This window comes from Puma concolor, chromosome B1 (genome assembly GCF_028749965.1).
Source record: "Puma concolor isolate L17-30 chromosome B1, mPumCon1.1.hap2, whole genome shotgun sequence".
Taxonomy (NCBI): domain Eukaryota; kingdom Metazoa; phylum Chordata; class Mammalia; order Carnivora; family Felidae; genus Puma; species Puma concolor.
The window spans coordinates 113049336-113067828 of record NC_141670.1 but is presented as its reverse complement, the minus strand read 5'-3'; the positions used below and the strand labels follow the sequence as shown (position 1 = coordinate 113067828).

Below are 18493 nucleotides of genomic sequence, written 5' to 3'. Positions count from 1 at the left end.
TGGTGGAAGACTCAAAAAAAAAAAAAAAAAAAAAAAGATTAAAGCCATAAGAAAGCGGGTCCACAGACTGACATGGGGAAGACTCACAATAAAAATAGAGCAAAAGGAGCCATGGAGATGCTAAAGAAGAAAGGACAGAAAGGTAGATGGACTGTCAGGATATTAAAGCATCAGAGTGATTAGGGGCTCTTTGGTGGCTCAGTTGGGTGAGCATCTGACTTCAGCTCAGGTCATGATCTCACAGTTCATGGGTTTGAGCCCCACCTTGAGTTTTGTGTTGACAATGAAGAACCTGCTTCAGAATATCTGTCTCCCCACCCCTACCCCTACTCTGCTCTTGCTGTCTCTCTCTCTCAAAAGTAAATAAACATGGGGGGGGGGGCAGTTTAAAGCATTCAGAGTGCTTAAGTTTCTCTAGAAATGTTAATGTATCCAAAAGTTGCAGAGAGCAAAGAGAAAGAGTATTTAGAAGAGGTAACTTAATTAGGCAATGCAGGAGTGTTGGTGGCCTTTGGGATCCAGATGAAGTAGTTTGAGATACAAGAGATTATAATGACAATGATAACAAATGATAATATATTTAATTGCGAGAAACTAAATGCCATGCTTGAGAAATCTAACATTGAAGAAATAGGCTATAGGATGGAATTACTACTTTTAGATTGAATCATAAAATTGTCATTTTTGTAGGTCAGAAGACAGTTAATTATCAGTAATTTCATATGATCCAACCTAAAAAAATTATGTTTATATTTAAGGAAAATCTGACATAAGTAAAACAAGAGTAAGAAATATTGGAAAAAGTGATACTGGAAAAGCTAGGAGTAAACAATTGAAAAGCTTGAGGAGAAACCGGGAAAATATTGGCTGAAAAATACTGAAGAAGAATCTTTTATAAAGAAAAGTTTTTTTAAGAAGAAAGTTTGAAAAATGGTGATGGACAAAGCATGAGCAGACAGGTTCAATTTTTGAACTGCCAATAGGAAATTTAAAATGAAGTCCCAATGTCTACACATTTCATAAGTATTTGATAAATCTCTGCAAATGTTTTAGATTCTAATTATTATATAATATTTTATCATTTTGAAAGGTGCTATTTAATTTAATGGCATCATCTAGTAGAATATGACCTATAGTTTAAGATTAAAGGTATGAGATTTCAACTCTATCACTTTTTCTTATAAAGGCAGTGATGATATTATAATAATACAAATACAAGGCATTGTTCAACATCCCACATAATGCAAAGCTCATGCAATTAGCCAATGAACATTTTCCTATCTGCTTGTACATCTCAGCAGGATCCCACAGTTCTTACAGTAATTGTGAGCTCAACTAGTATACAGAAAAAAAATCTGAAAAAAAGGCTGCTCCAATCGATATAATAGAAAGATAAAACAAATAACTGGGTTATTATCTAAATTATCTGCTATCAGTCACTGCATAGACATAAAACTACTGACACAGCAAATAAAGAGTAGCTGCACACAGTTTGAAGTGAAAAGTCATAGATTTTTACCATCTTCTCCACAATAGGGAGAGGAAACACTGGTATTTATAATGCATTTTCACTACTTTTTTTTAATCAGTCAAACTGGGTGAGTAATACAAAGCATGGTCACAGGAATAAAAATAGTTTGTCCTGGGGCGCCTGGGTGGCTCAGTTGGTTAAGTGGCCGACTTTGGCTCAGGTCATGATCTCGCGGTCCGTGGGTTCGAGCCCCGCGTCGGGCTCTGTGCTGACAGCTTAGAGCCTGGACCCTGCTTCTGATTCTGTGTCTCCCTCTCTCTGACCCTCCCCTGTTCATGCTCTGTCTCTCCCTGTCTCAAAAATAAATAAAACGTTAAAAAATTAAAAAAAAATAGTTTGTCCTTGGGGAGCCTGGGTGGCTCAGTCAGTTGAGCGTCCGACTTAGGCTCTGGTCATAATCTCACAATCATGAGTTTGAGCCCCATGTTGGACTCTGTGCTGATAGCTCAGAGCGTGGAGCCTGCTTCAGATTCTGTGTCTCCCTCTCTGCCCCTCCCCCACTCTCTCTCTCTCTCTCTCTCCAAATAAATAAACATAATAATAATTTAAAAAAAAATTAATTACATATCCTTGAGCATAATGTAATTGGACAGTTTTGGAAGGAGAATAATATTTTAAGTTAAAGGTAAAAAATATATCATTGACTCTAATAGAAAATGTATATAAACTAATGATAAAAACTTTAAAATATTTATATGCACCCAATTGCATCTGGCTGTGCCTCCAGAACCCACCTTTATAGAGAATAGGACAGATTTTTCACATATTTGTTCTCTGTCACTGAGCTTGCTTTCTTGGAACAATTTGAGAACTGACAAGTGAAAAAAATAGAAGAGTTATTGCCTATCTAAACATTCAACTTACTGTCAAGGAGTGATACTGGCATTAAATGAAAGGCTGCTCTTCATGTACAAGAGAAGTATGTCATTTAAAAAGGTTGTTCATATGAACGGATTACTTTGGTTGCTTTACCTAACACAAAACTTGGGTAGCCAGACATGCATGGACATGGGTTTCATAGAATGAGCATTAGTATTTGCAAAAGGAGCTTCTCAACAAGATACATAGTTGATCAAATCCAGTTTTCCAGGAAAAAAATTAATTATAGTACTTGACATTAAAGTTTACAATTAGTTAAAGCTGGAGAACCAAATTTATAAGTAGGTAAAATGGCAGGCAGGATAGCCATCTAGATAACCCAGTCTAGAGTTTATGTAGCAGAACCAATAATTTAAACTTGTCAGTGAAAAATAACAAATTTTGGGGCGCCTGGGTCGCTCAGTCGGTTGGGCGGCCGACTTCGGCTCAGGTCATGATCTCGCGGTCCGTGAGTTCGAGCCCCGCATCGGGCTCTGTGCTGACAGCTCGGAGCCTGGAGCCTGTTTCGGATTCTGTGTCTCCCTCTCTCTGACCCTCCCCCATTCGTGCTCTGTCTCTCTCTCTTTCTCAAAGATAAATAAACATTAAAAAATTTAAAAAAAAAAAAAAAGAAAAATAACAAATTTTGTTTTCTTAATCTCCCCCCTTAACAAATGTTTTGTCCTTTTACATTTCCATGGTGACTTTCCTCCAAGATATTAACAGAATATCCTAAATGTAAATTATTTTAATATTTTTCAAAAAGGTCATGCAAGTAGAAGGGTACCAGGAACCACCTCAGTTTAAAGATGGAGAAATTACACTCAGATGATTAAAAATTAAAATTAGATTCCTCTTTCCCAAGTAAATTAAATTCCCAGAAATAAGAAACTGAACTATGTTCTCCTATGTATTTACCTGATGAGTACATTTTGGAAAGAAAATATGTTAGAAACTTCTGATTAAGTAGAAGATAGAATAGATGTGTCCAGCAGCATAAGTTGGATGCTCAACAAACTTATTTCCCTTTCTTCACAGGGGCACAGCCAGACTACATTTTTGAACCTCTCTTAAGCTTAGTCATAGCCATGTGTACAAATGCGACATGTAACTCCTTAGTCCGCAGTTATCTCCACCCTAGATGTAGGAAAGAACATAGACTCTTTTCTCCTAACGTGCAGGGGATCCAGTAGGCTGTCAAGGCCCTGGTTGGTGGTAGAGCATCAAACTGAAAGGGAGCTGGATTCCCAAATGACCCCATGGTGAAAAGTACCCCATTGCACTGGACCACCACCCCCATTAGACTGTGATGAATTTCCTTGTGTGAAAGGTAGGAATGAATTGCATTTTAAGCCTGTGAGAATTGAAGTTCATTTATTATTATATTCAGACCGCTCCACAGAACAAAATGTGTTTGCCTGCCACTGCCTCCATAAAACACATTGAGGTAATAGTAAATGAAAAAGAAAAGATGCAAACCAAAAGAACAGAGAAAACAAGAGAGGTGATTGATCATAAGCAGATAATTGCTCAACTCATTTTGAAGCTGGAAAATGGAGGAAGGAGAGGTAACTTACATGACAGAAGAGATGGAACTGAAAGTTAACTGGATGGGAATAATAAAGAGAAGTTGAGCCCATCTGCCTTGAACTCATAAAATCTTATTTCTTGCCAGAACTAAATAACATAAAAGGAAAGGGTTAGGCTTGGATTCAAAAGACAGGTTGGTGATCTAACCCCTCCCAATTAAAACTTTCATTTTTGGGGCGCCTGGGTGGCGCAGTCGGTTAAGCGCCCGACTTCAGCCAGGTCACGATCTCGCAGTCCGTGAGTTCGAGCCCCGCGTCGGGCTCTGGGCTGATGGCTCAGAGCCTGGAGCCTGTTTCCGATTCTGTGTCTCCCTCTCTCTCTGCCCCTCCCCCGTTCATGCTCTGTCTCTCTCTGTCCCAAAAATAAAATATAAACGAAAAAAAAAAAAAAAACTTTCATTTTAATTGGGAGGGGTTAGATCACAGATCTCTTTCTCCCACCATTATTAATACTTCCAAATCTTGTGAAATTCCATAACTTCACTTGATAAAAAACAAAAACAGAAACAAAAACGGAACTAGGGACATACCAGGGACAGTGGAAGAGGGAAGTCAGGTGCCAGAATAAAAACAAGGATTAAATAAAATCTGCACATGAGTAGTGAGGCTTCTCAGTCACCTTACTGCATGCTGCTCCCAGAGCACTGATATCTAGGTATATACTTCTACTACAAGAGAGTGGTGGGGGTTCTTCATTAGAGAAACTAAATGAGAAAAGACCTACATAGGGATTAATATTTGTCATCTTTCTGTGAAAATGCTAGAAATTTCCTCTAGAATGCCTCCACCGCACAAGTGCGCAAATTATTTTCATGATTTTTTTTTAGGTCACATTCTTGAAGGTAAAGGATTACCAAGGCTTTGAGAAAAATCTTCAAACAGAGAGACTAAAACAAATAAAAAAGGAAATAATTCAGATGAAATAAAGATAACTCAGGTAACATACAAAATTTATCATCATCATTATTAATACCATCAAATAAAAAAGAAAAGATACTTAATCTATGATCCAGAAGTAGAATGCTATGAACAAAATTAGTCAGAGAACAAAATGAGCTCCTACATATTAAAAATATAATTTTTAAATGATAAGGTGAATCTGAAAAAATCTAGGAAGTTTAAATAACAAAAAGATGGATAACTAAAGTGGAAACATACAAGAATTAGATCAAGTTAAAAAAAGCAGTATACAACCAATATAAATTTCAGAAACTAAAAAAAGAGAAAATCTGGGGCACCTGGGTGACTTAGCTGGTTAAGCATCTGACTTCAGTCCAGGTCATGATCTCATGGTTCATGATTTCAAACCCGGCATTGGGTTCTCTGCTGTCAGCACAGAGCCCACTTAGAATCCTCTGTTCCCCTCTCTCTCTCTGCCTCTACCCAGCCTGCACATGTACACACATTCTCTCAAAAATAAGCTTAAAAAAAAAGAACAATGAAATGCAAAATTTTCTAAACAAATCCAAAAGAAAAGAGATAAAACTGAAAATCACTGGTTTCCAGATTAGATATTCCTATTGAGTGTTTCAAATTCCAAAGGGAAAAATATGATTTTTTAAACCTAGAATTTCATACTGATTATGTTGGTTAGGCACATCAGTCCATCAGCTGAACCCAATCTACTACCAGCTCTGTGAATGAGGAAACTCCTAATGATTGTAGCTCAGCCATTTGACTGTTTCATGGCCCCTTAAGCCTTTGCAGCTCAGATATGAGACATTGTGGAGCTAAGATATGCCATCCTCACTGTGCCTGCCTAAATTCCTGATCCACAAAATTAGTGAACATAAGAAAATAGTTGTTACATTATGCCACTAAAGTTCAGTGTAATGTCTTATACAGCAAATACATAACTAGAATATCAGCTAGACCCTCAACTGAATCCCAAAATTTTCAGACATGCAACAATTCAGAATACGTATCTCCCAAAAATAATTTCTCAGGGAACTAGTATATGGCATACTTTAGCAATATGATGGGTCAACCAGAAGAAAAGAAACATCCAATCCAGAAAACAGGGAATCAAGCCCTGGAAAGAGGGAAGGGAGTCTGGGGATTATAAACTCTGCAGCAGAACTCCAGAGAAAAAACTATCAAGTTTAGCAAGAGATGGAGGGCATTAGAAGGAGAGTCCCTTTGTGTGTGTGTGTGTGGGGGGGGGGGGGGGGTGCAGAATACTGATTTTAAAAAGAATTTGAGCACTTTGAATAATTATTATTAAGTAGTATTTGCAAGATCCATTGGAGCTTTTGGAAACAAATGGTTGGTTAGCACATATGAAACTGAACAAATTAAGTGCTCCTGGGTGGCTCAGCCAGTTAAACATCTGACTCTTGATTTTGGCCTACATTATTATCTCAGTCATGAGGTCTAGCCCTGCTTCAAGCTCTGTGCTGAGCATGGAGCCTGCTTGGGATTCTCTCTCTCCCTCTCCTTCAGCCCCTCCCCTACCTGTGCACATGCACTCTCTCTCTCTCTCTCAAATAAAAAAAAAAAAAAATTAAGTAAACAAGATACTGCTTAGCCTCGAGAGCAATAAAAATGTTAGAGAAAGATGGAAAATATAAAAAGGGCTAAGTCTTTGGGCTCCCGGGTGGCTCAGTTGGTTAAGCGTCCGACTTTGGCTGAGGTCACGATCTCACGGTTTGTGAGTTCAAGCCCCACACCAGGCTCTGTGCTGACAGCTCAGAGTCTGCTTCAGATTCTGTGTCTCCCTCTCTCTCTGCCCCTCCCCTGCTTGCACTCTGTTTCTCTCTCTCCCCCTCAAAAATAAAATAAAACATTAAAAAAAATTAAAAAGAGCTAAGTTTTCAACTGTTAAAACATAAAATAAATCCTTAACATCTAAAATTGATTTAATAATTAACAGATAATAATATTATACAGACAACTGGATACAAGAGCAAGAAGAAGTAAATTTGAGAATTTAGAATATTTGGCTATGGGAGAAGAAAAAGACAGAAGGTATGGAGTAAGAGTTTGTTCTATTTGTAATAAAATCTTGTACTCTTTTTAGCTCTTCTTGGATAAGGATAATGATTACTTTCCAAAGGTGTAGAATATGGACAGAAATCCTCATCAAGCCAAATGAGTATGGTAAATAGAGAGTTTTCCTATCAAGCAGACATGATTTGCATTCACTTCTACTTATCATATTAGGTAAATTATTTATTTAGCCTTCTTTAGCCTCAGTTTCCATGTGGGAAAAATGAGGATAAGTTCTTTATCATCAAGTGCTGTTGTCAGAAATGTTTAAAAAAACTATAACAACACAAAATTTAGCAGAGCAAATTTTAAAGATCCTACTGTCTTTATTGAATGATTCATGAATCAAGCATCATCTCATCTAGCAGATAAAAAGAAGCTCCAAGGACCTATATGAAATGAAAGACTTTTATGGGTAGAAGGGAACAGAAATGAGGAAGCTATATTAGGCAAACAGTAGGTTGTTTGCAGCAAGGTCACTTCCTTGTGGGGAATGGCAGGAGTCTATCAGTCAGATTACATCACTAGTACTGACCAGGAGATTCCTGATTGACTGGTTTAAGATTCCATTTCTGGGAGAGGCCAAAACTGTAATTAAGTTCAGTCTGTTTAGTGACATGAGGCTTAGCGTAAGCGACTCCATTTTGGGCCTGTTGTCTGTCTTATTTTTAATGGAAATAAATGATACAATTGTAAAGTAACTAAAGCATAGTAGAATTTTAATATATGTGAGCTCAAATCCTTCCTTTTGTATTTGCAGTTATCTGAATAAATACATAAATATCTTGTCCTCTTTAAGAATCCTCATCAAAATTAACTTAAATGTACAATATAAATACCTGAGATCCACAGGCCAAAGTTAAAATGTATGCAATTCAACAATCTGGTATTATATTCACCCAGTGAAGGTGAAGATCTAATACTTTAGGTGAGACCTTGACATTCACTAAATCTAGTGCATTGTATGGAGTGGTGGGAAATGAAAGATTTTACTTTTTGGTCTCAAAACTTCCACTGAACAAGTGGTCCAAATCACTTAATTTTCTCAGGATTCAGATGTTCTCCCCATATTGAATGAAAAAGGAAAGATGGCTCTGGTTATCTAGTTGGAGACGTAAAAATGAATTATTATCTGTGTAACATACATTGGCTTCTTGGCAGAGATTGTTGCAATACAAACAAAAAAATTCTAATTTAATGGAAGACATTGTGTTCTATGCACTGTATACATAGACCAACCCAGCTCTTCCTTCCCAGAGGAGACCTTTTACCTCTCCTTTTGTGAGCATTAATGTGGTCTGAGATTAAGTAAGCACTAGAAAAATGACTTTTTCTTCTCAAATACACTAGTTTTATCATAAACTGGAGTGCAAGTTATTATAGTTTGTTCCTCTCTAAGAAACTATCCCTGGATAACTAATGTGTGGCAACACAATAATTAGATTCCAGGATCCCTCAATTTAGAGTATCCGTATTTCTTAAACTTTAAAGTGCACAGGAATCACCTGGGGGAATCTTGTCACCAGCAGATTCTGGCTATGTTGGCCTGGGATATGGCCTGAAAGTTTGAATACCTAACCAGCTTCCAGGAGATGTCAATTTGGTTGGTCCTCAAACCACATTTTCAGTAGCAAGGATTAAAAGACAGTGCCACCATGCGAATGTGGTGTGGGCCATATAAATAAATATTACTCATTATGCTAAACATTAACCACGTTTCAATTTCTATGTTGAGATTTACAACCATGGACCCCTGATTTGAGAAAAGCTAGTGCTTTCTGGACTAAAGTAACAGATTGAAAATGCATCATCTGCTCTGGTTATTCAATGCCTTGCTGAGTTCAATCAGGATTTCTTCATCCTCCATTACCCCCATTAGTCCTGTTGGGTTAGTGCTCAATCTTGATCTGTATCTTAGTCAAGACAATTGTTGCTGATTAACTATAATTACTAGTAATGGGTCCAGCTTTCTTTCGGAGACTAATGCCCTCAGTTCATCCCTGCATTGTTCTGCCATAAAAGGTCCCAATCTGCTAGTCATTTACTTACTTATTCTTTAAACCAACAACAAGTTGCTTCATGTGTGGGCTTTTAAATACTGTCCACTAGGTCTAAATACCATGAGTATACCTTTTACTTTACCTTTTCTTTTCTCCTTCCCCCACCATTTTCTTTTTTACATTTTAGAACAGGAGAATGACAAGTGAAAAAAAAAAAAAAAAAAAAAGAGTAGACATGCTTACAAAAAAATTCTAGAAGCAACAAAAACAAAAATTTAAAGGTACATTAAAACATTACTTAATATCCAGAAAGATTGCAAAGTTTTGCACATCGTTAAAAATGGTAAACATAAGTAAATTAGAACAATTTGCTAATTTTACTAATTTGATGACCTGCAGATTTGATTCTTTATTTTTTAATTTTTTTGATATTTGCTTATGTAATAAATTTAATGCACAAACCCCTACATGTACATTGTATTTTGTTACTTTTTGTAAGAAATTTTAAATAATAAGCAGACAACGTGTGTCTAAAATCCTCTAGTTTTAATCATTTTCTGACTGTACCTTTTATTGAAACACTAGGCATGGATAAGTCATTAAGTCAGTTAAGTCTCCAACTCTTGATTTCAGCTCAGGTCATGATCTCATGGTTTGGTTTGTGAGATCAAACCCCGCACTGAGCTCTGTGCTGACTGTGTGAAGACTGCTCAGGATTCTCTCTCCCCCTCTCTCTCTGCCTCTCCCCTTCCCTCACGTGCATGTGCATGTTGGCTCTCTCTCTGAAAAATAAATAAACTTAAAAAAAGAGCTTATAGAAGAATATGTGCCATACAGTACTCAATAAATGTCTGCTGAATAATCAATTCATATAAGCATACATTATTTTTTTCTTAAAATTACCAGAGACTGTTATGTATAAAGAACTAAATACTCACCACCTCCTTCCTAAGTACTAATGGCATATTTATTACATTTCTACACTACCAAGATATCACCTTACCTTACTGGCATGCCTTTCTCTTCCACCATCCATGTAATGCATTATATGAGTAAATATTATTTCTGATATTATGTGCATCAGCAAACGTTATGAGTAACTAATATAAAGGTTTGTGCAAAGTGTTTACCGATATGTGGTATCAGGAACCAGTCAAATTATAGAATTTTGTCATTTCTATTTGTTATGCTCTGGAGTCTCCTTGGCAGAGTAGTAATAATTCTGGCTTAGGAGTTAGAAGACCTGATTTGCAGTCTCTACAGCTTAGTAAGTGTGAGACCTTGTGAGGAACTTATCCTCTCTCTGCATCAGTTTATCTATAAAACTGTCCTTCATAACATTACAAAGAATTTGCATGCACTAGTGTCATGTCTTCTTAATCTCTTTACATCATGCCAAGAATACAGCAGAACCCCAAGGAATATGTTTACTGAAAGGATAAATGAAAAACTTGAAGATTAGTAAAGTATGACAATTTGCAGCAGTGTTGGGGAGACATGACAAGGGGTTGAGATGATAGAGGAGAGAGACATGTACATCATTAATAAGAAGAGCAGATAATTAATTCAAATAATATAAAAACATACAAAGCCACATGAAATAGAGCATGGAATGCCTTAAGGACTATAGATACATGTGGTTAGTTGAAATGTCTGATCTGAAAGAGGCAGGTTGGTTTCAGATTTTTAAAGACCTTGAATAATACACTACAGTGCTTGGGATTCACCCTGTATGTTGATGGAAAGTCAGTAATAGAATTCAAACGGAACAGCATGTACAAATATGAGCTTTAAGGGGATTTGTACATTGGGGAGAATATAGGAGAAAACAGAAGCTAGAAAAAAAAGGGGAAGAATGAAAATTTCTTAGTGGTTTATTATGAGTGTACTATCTCATTTGATAATTACTAAATTATTTTAATATAATTAGAATTATATGAGGAAATATATATATATATATATATATATATATATATATATATATATATATACATGAAGCCTATACTCAGTAAATGTCTGCTGAATAATTAATTCATATATATATATATATACACACACACACACATACACATATATATTTTATTTGACAAGGCATCACAGCCATTGAGAGGCAGAACTGGGCATTGAACACAGTCAGCTGACTCCAGGGTCAGCACTTGCCCACACAGCTTATCACCTACCTCCAGCTATCAGGTATTTGCATTAATCTCTAGATTAAATAAAAATGAAATGGTTGAACTGAGGCAGTGGCCACAGAAATAAACAGGAAAAAGAGATTCAGGGAGCATATAGGAAGTAAACTAATTGGACTTGGTGACTAGTTAGTTAGACATGGCGGTTAGAGAAAGGAGAAATTGAGGGTGTTTTTCTCTCAAATTTGGGATGATTTGAAAATGCCCCAAAAAGGATATAGCTGGAAATTTTGAAAAACAATACTAGAAAAAGAAAATAAAACCTTTTTCCAGGCATTCATATATAGAACACTATTGTAGGTTTTTTTTTTTTTTTTAATTTCTATCCACTGAATAACAAAATAAGGGAGAGTATGGGTGGCTCAATCGGTTAAGTGTCCAACTCTAGATTTCAGGTCGGGTCATGATCTCATGGTTCATGAGTTTGAGCTCCACTCTGGGCTCTGTATTGGCAGTGTGAAGCCTGGTTAAGATTCTCTCTCTCTTCCTTTCTCTGCCTCTCCCCCACTTGCTCTTTCAAAAAGTAAATAAAAATAAACTTAAAAAAAAAAAAGAAAGAAGGTTGGTACTTCCACAATTGATTTGTGGTATACATGAGAGCAAGTTCAAATGTCCACTATATGTATTTAATGATTACATTAATAATTGCTATGGACTGAATGTTTGTGTCTCCCCAAAATTCATATGTTGAAGTCCTAATCCCCAATGTGACTGTATTTGGAGATGGGGGTCTGTGAGGAAGTAATTAAGGTTAAAAAGGTTCACAGAGTGGAGCCCTGGTCCAAGAGAGCTAGTGCTCTTATACAAGGAGGATGAAACACCAGAACTCTTCCTCGCCTTCTCTCTGCCACCTGAGGACACAGTGAGAAGGCAGCTGTTTGCACACCAGGAAGAGAGACCTCATGAGAAACCAACTATGTTGGCACCTTGGTCTCAGACTTCCAGCCTCCGGAAGTGTGAGAAAATAAATTTCTGTTATTTAAGCACCCCCCCCCCCCAGTCCATGGCATCTTGTTTTATCAGCCTCAGTTGATGTTTTATTAATTAATGTGACTGATATTTATTGAGTTCCTTCTATGTGAAGAGCAGTATGATAGATGTTGTGAAGTTGAATGAGATATTATCTCTGCCTTTAAGAAATTTACAAAGTAGCAGAGGAAATTAGAAACGTTAGGAAGACCCTCAGCTCCCAAATCTAGAAAATAGGAATCGTAAACAAATGTCAGTGATGTCATTAACTGGTCAAATGTTCTGGGAGGCATTCTGGACCTTGTGCAAATTTTTTGTCATCAAGCAATCACTGTATTGCAATCCTACGTTTGAGCACTTGTTCCATATTTAAGGAATTTCAAACGCTAGGCAATAAATTCCATTTTTGCCTTTGAAGTTTAAAAGAAACAGTTATGACAAATGTATACATAGGTCATGGTATATCAATGGATCTATACAAATGATATTTACACAAAGGTGAACTTGCAGGATTAAGAAGTTACTTTGGATAGCAAACAAGGAGTTCTGAAGGAGACATCTTTTGAATTGGGTCTTGAATGAATAATTTAGCAGTAAGTTACCCAGTATGGTAACTTCATGTAAAAGGTTATTTTAAAAAAAGATATACTAAGCCACCAAATATAAAGGAAAAGATGATTCTGAAACATTTCACCATTAGCGGAAATGGATATGATGCAGAGAAAAGAAAATAATTTAGGAGATCGCATTTCTGAGGTTGTTTAAAGTTACCTACCAGTTGACAACTAAGTTAAAACTCAAAATATTTTCCCACTGGAATTTGGCCAACTAACAATTCAGAGAAGCCAACAATTTGTTTTAGTATTGGTTTGAAACTACAAGAAAATATGAATAATAGTCATCATATCAGCCTATCAAACACACAGCAGATTTTATTCTAATCACTTGCTTCATTGTCTATAAGCCTTCTAGACCTCGCTGATAAGCTCTAAGCAAAAGGGCTTTGTTTTCCTTGTTTACCAATGCATAGTATATAATCAGGAATGAATACAATTAGGAATGAACGTATTTTAGTTGAACAAATAAATTAATAAATCTAAACTTATTTCACTCTAAAATGCAAGGTCAGAATTTAATAATAGAAATTAATTGGCCTTGCCACTTTCCCTAAGGATATAATCGCATTTCAACATGAATTAATATAAAAATTACCTAACATTATTAACCATTAAAACTGTTCACATGTACTTGATTTGGTATGATGTAAGTGTACCTGCAATTACCTAAATTCCTTTTATAGAGTTGCAAATAACACAGAGAATCATTAAGGACAAGAAACCACATTTCATGACATGGTGATGAAGGGCTAGTCAAATGCTGCGATGATGGAAAGGGCATTCAGTAGTAGTTCAAAGGTATATAAAATATAGAGTAGATGGGTGCCTGGGTGGCTTAACAAAGTTAAGTGACCAACTTTTGATTTTGGCTCAGGTTATGATCAGGAGATCAAGCCCCGCTTCGGGCTCTGTACTGACAGCAAAGAACTTGCTTGGGATTCTCTCTGTCCTCTCTCTCTGCCTCTCCTCCTGCTCTCTCTCTCTCTCTCTCTCTCTCTCTCAAAATAAATAAATACACACACACACATATATGTGTGCGTGTGTGTGTGTGTGTGTGTATACGAGAGAGAGAAAGGCAGTGAACATAGTTTTATTTAATAAATTCTACAGGAATATTTAGGATAGTATAATATGTAGGGATTGTAGTAATGATAGTTTGCTTAATTTTCAAGGATGTACAAATTATTAAAGTAATATTTAAATATTGCTGACATTTGCCTAGGGAGGTAGAAGTCACTCTACTAGACACAAAGCATTTTTATATCATTTTTATTTTTTAATGAGTAGGACAACAAAAGATATTATCAGTCAAGTCAATCAGCTTGATGTTGAGATCTGAAAAGATACTGGAACAAACTAACCAAATTAAAAGCTATGTTTAAAGGATGATAAATATATATGATAAAGTGACAATACACACAACCAGTTATGTTAGCTCAATTTAATTTATATCTGTGTAGGAGTACAGGGTATAAAGTTATAGAGCAACAGTATTTGTAATACCATTCAAGTCAGCATTAGAAATATTTCTGACTTTACCCTGAATGTCTCTTGCTATTTGTTTTAAAACAAACTAACAAAAATTGCTGTAATGTCATTTTCAAACAGGAGTCATCAGTTGCTAGTTGCCAATATAAGAGAAAAAAGGGACAATGCAGGAAAATATTACATAGATCTGAGATTATGTCTAGAAGTAGTCTCTTGGTATTTTAGTAAGATGACTGGGAAATGGAGTCTAAGCCTTGCTCATGATACAACAGTGAAGTGTGGCTGGTTTTATAGAAAATATGTAAGAAATTTAAGCAATCCTTATCTGTCTTTTACATAGTCAGAGTGGGGAGGAAAATAGTCCAGTCATCAGAAATATATACAAAGAAAGTTGCTGAGCAAATTATCTGCATGTGTATCTATGATAGCAAAGTGAAGACATAAAAGTACCTGAGGTATATTGAAACACTGTCAGAGGAGGGGGCACTCTTCATGCTTGTTAAATTTCCTAAAGAAAAAAAAAAAATCACATGGTCTATTAGAGAATTGGAATCTGTAAGGATCTGGTCCAGACAACTGAAGACAGCTCTGCTATTCACCTAGAGGATGCAGGTAGGACTGATTCAAAAGGAAAGTAATATGTTTTAATATGTCAATTATGTAAGTTGCCTGCTGGCAAATACACCCAGCTGGCATTTGGGAATATGATTCTAGCTTCAATGGGTGAAGTCAGAATGAGATATATGCGTTTGGGAGTCATACAAATATACATGGATGGAAGTTGAAACCACAGTCAGGGATAAGCATATCTAAGTAGGACAGGTAGATGATAAATGAAACAGTGGACCAAACCCTAGATAATTCTAACATTTAATGGGCAGTCAGAAGATGAGGGTAATATTGCTCCCCACCTATGTCTTAGTCCTATACTTACTAAGCCATGATATAGTGAGAAATCCTTCTCATTTCCTCCATTTAAGTCATTGATGTGCCATCTCTAATTTTTGTGTTCTTCCCTCTATATAACCCCCTGGTCAAATCCTATCAACCTCTCTTTAGAAATACTTAGGCTCAACCTTTCTTTTATATTTCAACACAATATCCAAGGCCAAGGACTTCATTACTGCACAAACTCCTATCTAATAATGTCGATAAAGATCCAGTAGCTTTGTCCAGTTCAGCCTGGACAACAGACTTACTATTTCAAATCCCTTTCTACCAGACTTCAGTGTGCAGCAATGAAAGTTCCCTTTAACATTGATTTCTGATGTTCATATCCTCAGGCAGAGGTACCTGAAGCCTGAAAATGAACTCAGACATTTCAAAGGCCAGGAACTTGGTCTTCTACAATCATTTTCACTGTTGCTATTTCCTACCATCAGAATGGGGGCCAAAATATGCTTCACTTCCACCAGGCTTCTTTTCTTGGTAGTTTCATCTCCACAAATTATAATCTAACTCATCTTTGAAGGCCTGCTTTTTCAGGTAAAGACATTCAAATCTAAATCATCCTTCAGGGTTCTAATTCCTCTATAAAGTCTCCCTAATACAGATATATCATTCTCTCTAATATCTGAACACCTGCAAAAAATTATTATTATAATTAAATTTTTTTCTGGTGTAGGTTTCAAAGTTCCATAATTCTTATACGTAACACTGTGACTTCTTCCACTAAGTTTCTCAAGATTAGGGACTATGCCTAATGCTTTCTTGTTTTCAACAGTACAGAGTACAGTTAGATAAACTGCAAACTAAATATGTACTTCTTTAAGTTGCAAAAGCAAGCACAAACCTAGTCCTCATTGTCTACTTCTTTGCTTTCAATAAAATGACACCAAAATAAGTGATATATATTTATGTAAAGAATTGAAGATTGTTAAAGAGAGCCTATAAGAATTTTAGTACCAGTACAGAAAAAATGAGCCCCTGATTAGTCTGCCCCAATTGATGACCTAAGAGAAGACAACTCATTAAATGAATGAGGATAGGAAAGAAGGCACAGAGGCATGATCAAGAATGAATAATTAGAACCTAAGAAGTCCTAGGGCACCTGTCTGGCTTCAGTCAGTGACGTGTGAGACTCTTGATCTTGGGGTTATTGGTTTGAACCCCATGTTGGGTGTAGAGATTACTTAAAAATAAAAAATCTTTAAAAAAAGAACTTAAGGAATATTGCCCTCACAAACACAATTTACAAATTGTGCACTAGTCCTTATTCAATACGCTATTAATCTTATATAAAATAAGATACCAGGCATAACACTTCATTGAAATATTTCCTCCAATAAAAGAAGTCAAAAGTTTCATGAACAGAAATAAAGGAGGTAATTTAACAAGCAAAATGAAAATATTAAATATGCACACCAAGTAAATGTATTAAATGTATAACAATAAGATTAATCATAACAGTTGTTTCTATGGGTTTGTAAAGGACATAATTCCCTACTTCTTCTCCATCTGGTATTGGAGGTTTCATGGTAGGAATGGGATTTTAAGAACTTATTGCCCTACTCATTCTGCTTGTATATCATCTTCTCTGTTGCTTCAATTTCATCCATAATCACAGTTTGTGTATCGTTCCTCTCCTGCTCAACATTCATTTTGGTTTCTTCCACACTTAGAATTAAATTAAAAGTATTGGGGGGGTCCCAAGTGATCTGGCTTCTAGTTACTTCTCCATTTATCTCCACCATTTTCCCTTCACCCAATGCACTTCAGCCAAGTTGGCCTCCTTGTTCTTCCTTAAACAGTCAAGTGTGCTACTGCCTTAGATACTTTATACTTATTTTACCTCTGTGTGAAATGCTCTTCATGGCTTCTATACGTCTCCATTTAATATTATAACTCAACATTCTGTACTAGCAGCCTTACCTTTTCCTAATGATCCTGTTCAATTACTCTGCCAGAATAGTGACTTCTTTCCTTGTCTGCTCATTTCTTGGTACCAGATGTCTAAAGTTACTGGTGATAGCTATCAAACTATGGTCTAAGTTAAATGAGACCCTTACTGCATCCCCAGGTGGAAAACTCCCCTCTCTGAGAATCAAGAGCTCTAAGCCTGCAAACTCTAAACTTTCAGAACAGAGACTATAAATTCATCAAGTACATGCCTATTGTCTTAGTCCCTGGACCCACACATTTATCCAGTGGGGACACAGTACTATATAAATGCTACGGATCTAGAGTGTATACCATATTCTATACGATGGTGTCCCAATCTGGCAATTCAGCTGTGCTTTAGGAAGCCATCCCACCTCTCTATAAAGCCAACAGCATTTGAATATGACTCAAACTCACATGTCCCAAACTCACATTTCCATCATCTTTATTGAAATTTGTCCTTTATCATCTGAGGTGGTAATACATCAAGTCTTAAGTTAGAAGGTCAAACAATATATACATCTCTCACTAATGCTGCTGGCCAAAACTTTATCATCATGAGAAACCGTCATATAACAAGAACTGTGTCAGTTTCGGTCAAGTTGAGTTATTACCCCTTCCAAAGCAAAAGAGGCCCAATGTCCATCCACTTGCCACAAGTGGTGGGTTGGCTTTTTTTGTGTTGGGGGGTGGGGTAGGGGAGATAATACCATATCATAGCCACAGTATTAATATCTACTGTTGACAGGTTAGATATTGGCATTAGAAATAGCTGGATCTGTCTTAGTGCCAGCCCATAATGTAGTGTGCATATATCGTCTCCCTCCTTGCCACCATTAGTACCTCATTCATGTACCCATATTTCAACACTTGGGAGAAATTCACTAATAAAAACTTGCTGGATCATTCTTTCTACTTGGTTGTTTAGTGTCTTTTATATGGTGGTAACCTCTGGTGGGTAATACAGAAACCTTCAGATTGATAGATAGATAGATAGATGATAGATAGATAGATAGATAGATAGATAGATAAATAGATAGATAGATGATTCCATATACCCTTGAACAGAATATTTTAGTCTTTTCCCTTCCAGACTTACCAGTCAGCCAGGCTACTTACTACTGCCTATAAGTCCATGTATATTTTTACCTCAGGGTCATTTCCCTACCAAATAGATCCCCAAAATTCCAATGACTGGAAAAAGCTCCTCTCACTGCACTCCCTTTGACAAATGCCTCTGAGTGGGCTTGCATTGCACCATTAACTCATGGACATATGAAGCCTAGTCAATTGTGAAGTATGCTTAGCTATTTTCCACTGTCATTTGCCATGATCCCCGTTGATAAAGTGGTACCAAATTGATAAATTAGAGATATCACAG

At 36.5% G+C, this 18493-nt stretch overlaps 1 long non-coding RNA gene across 1 annotated transcript in view; it reads right to left on the bottom strand.

Moving 5' to 3' along the window:
* The window catches only part of LOC147581815 (uncharacterized), a 400941-nt gene that overhangs the window by 72779 nt on the left and 309669 nt on the right, over positions 1-18493 (bottom strand). The window contains exon 3 of the long non-coding RNA XR_015249766.1: positions 14683-14740. This is a non-coding gene — a long non-coding RNA (uncharacterized LOC147581815). The remainder of the gene's footprint in view (positions 1-14682; positions 14741-18493) is intronic.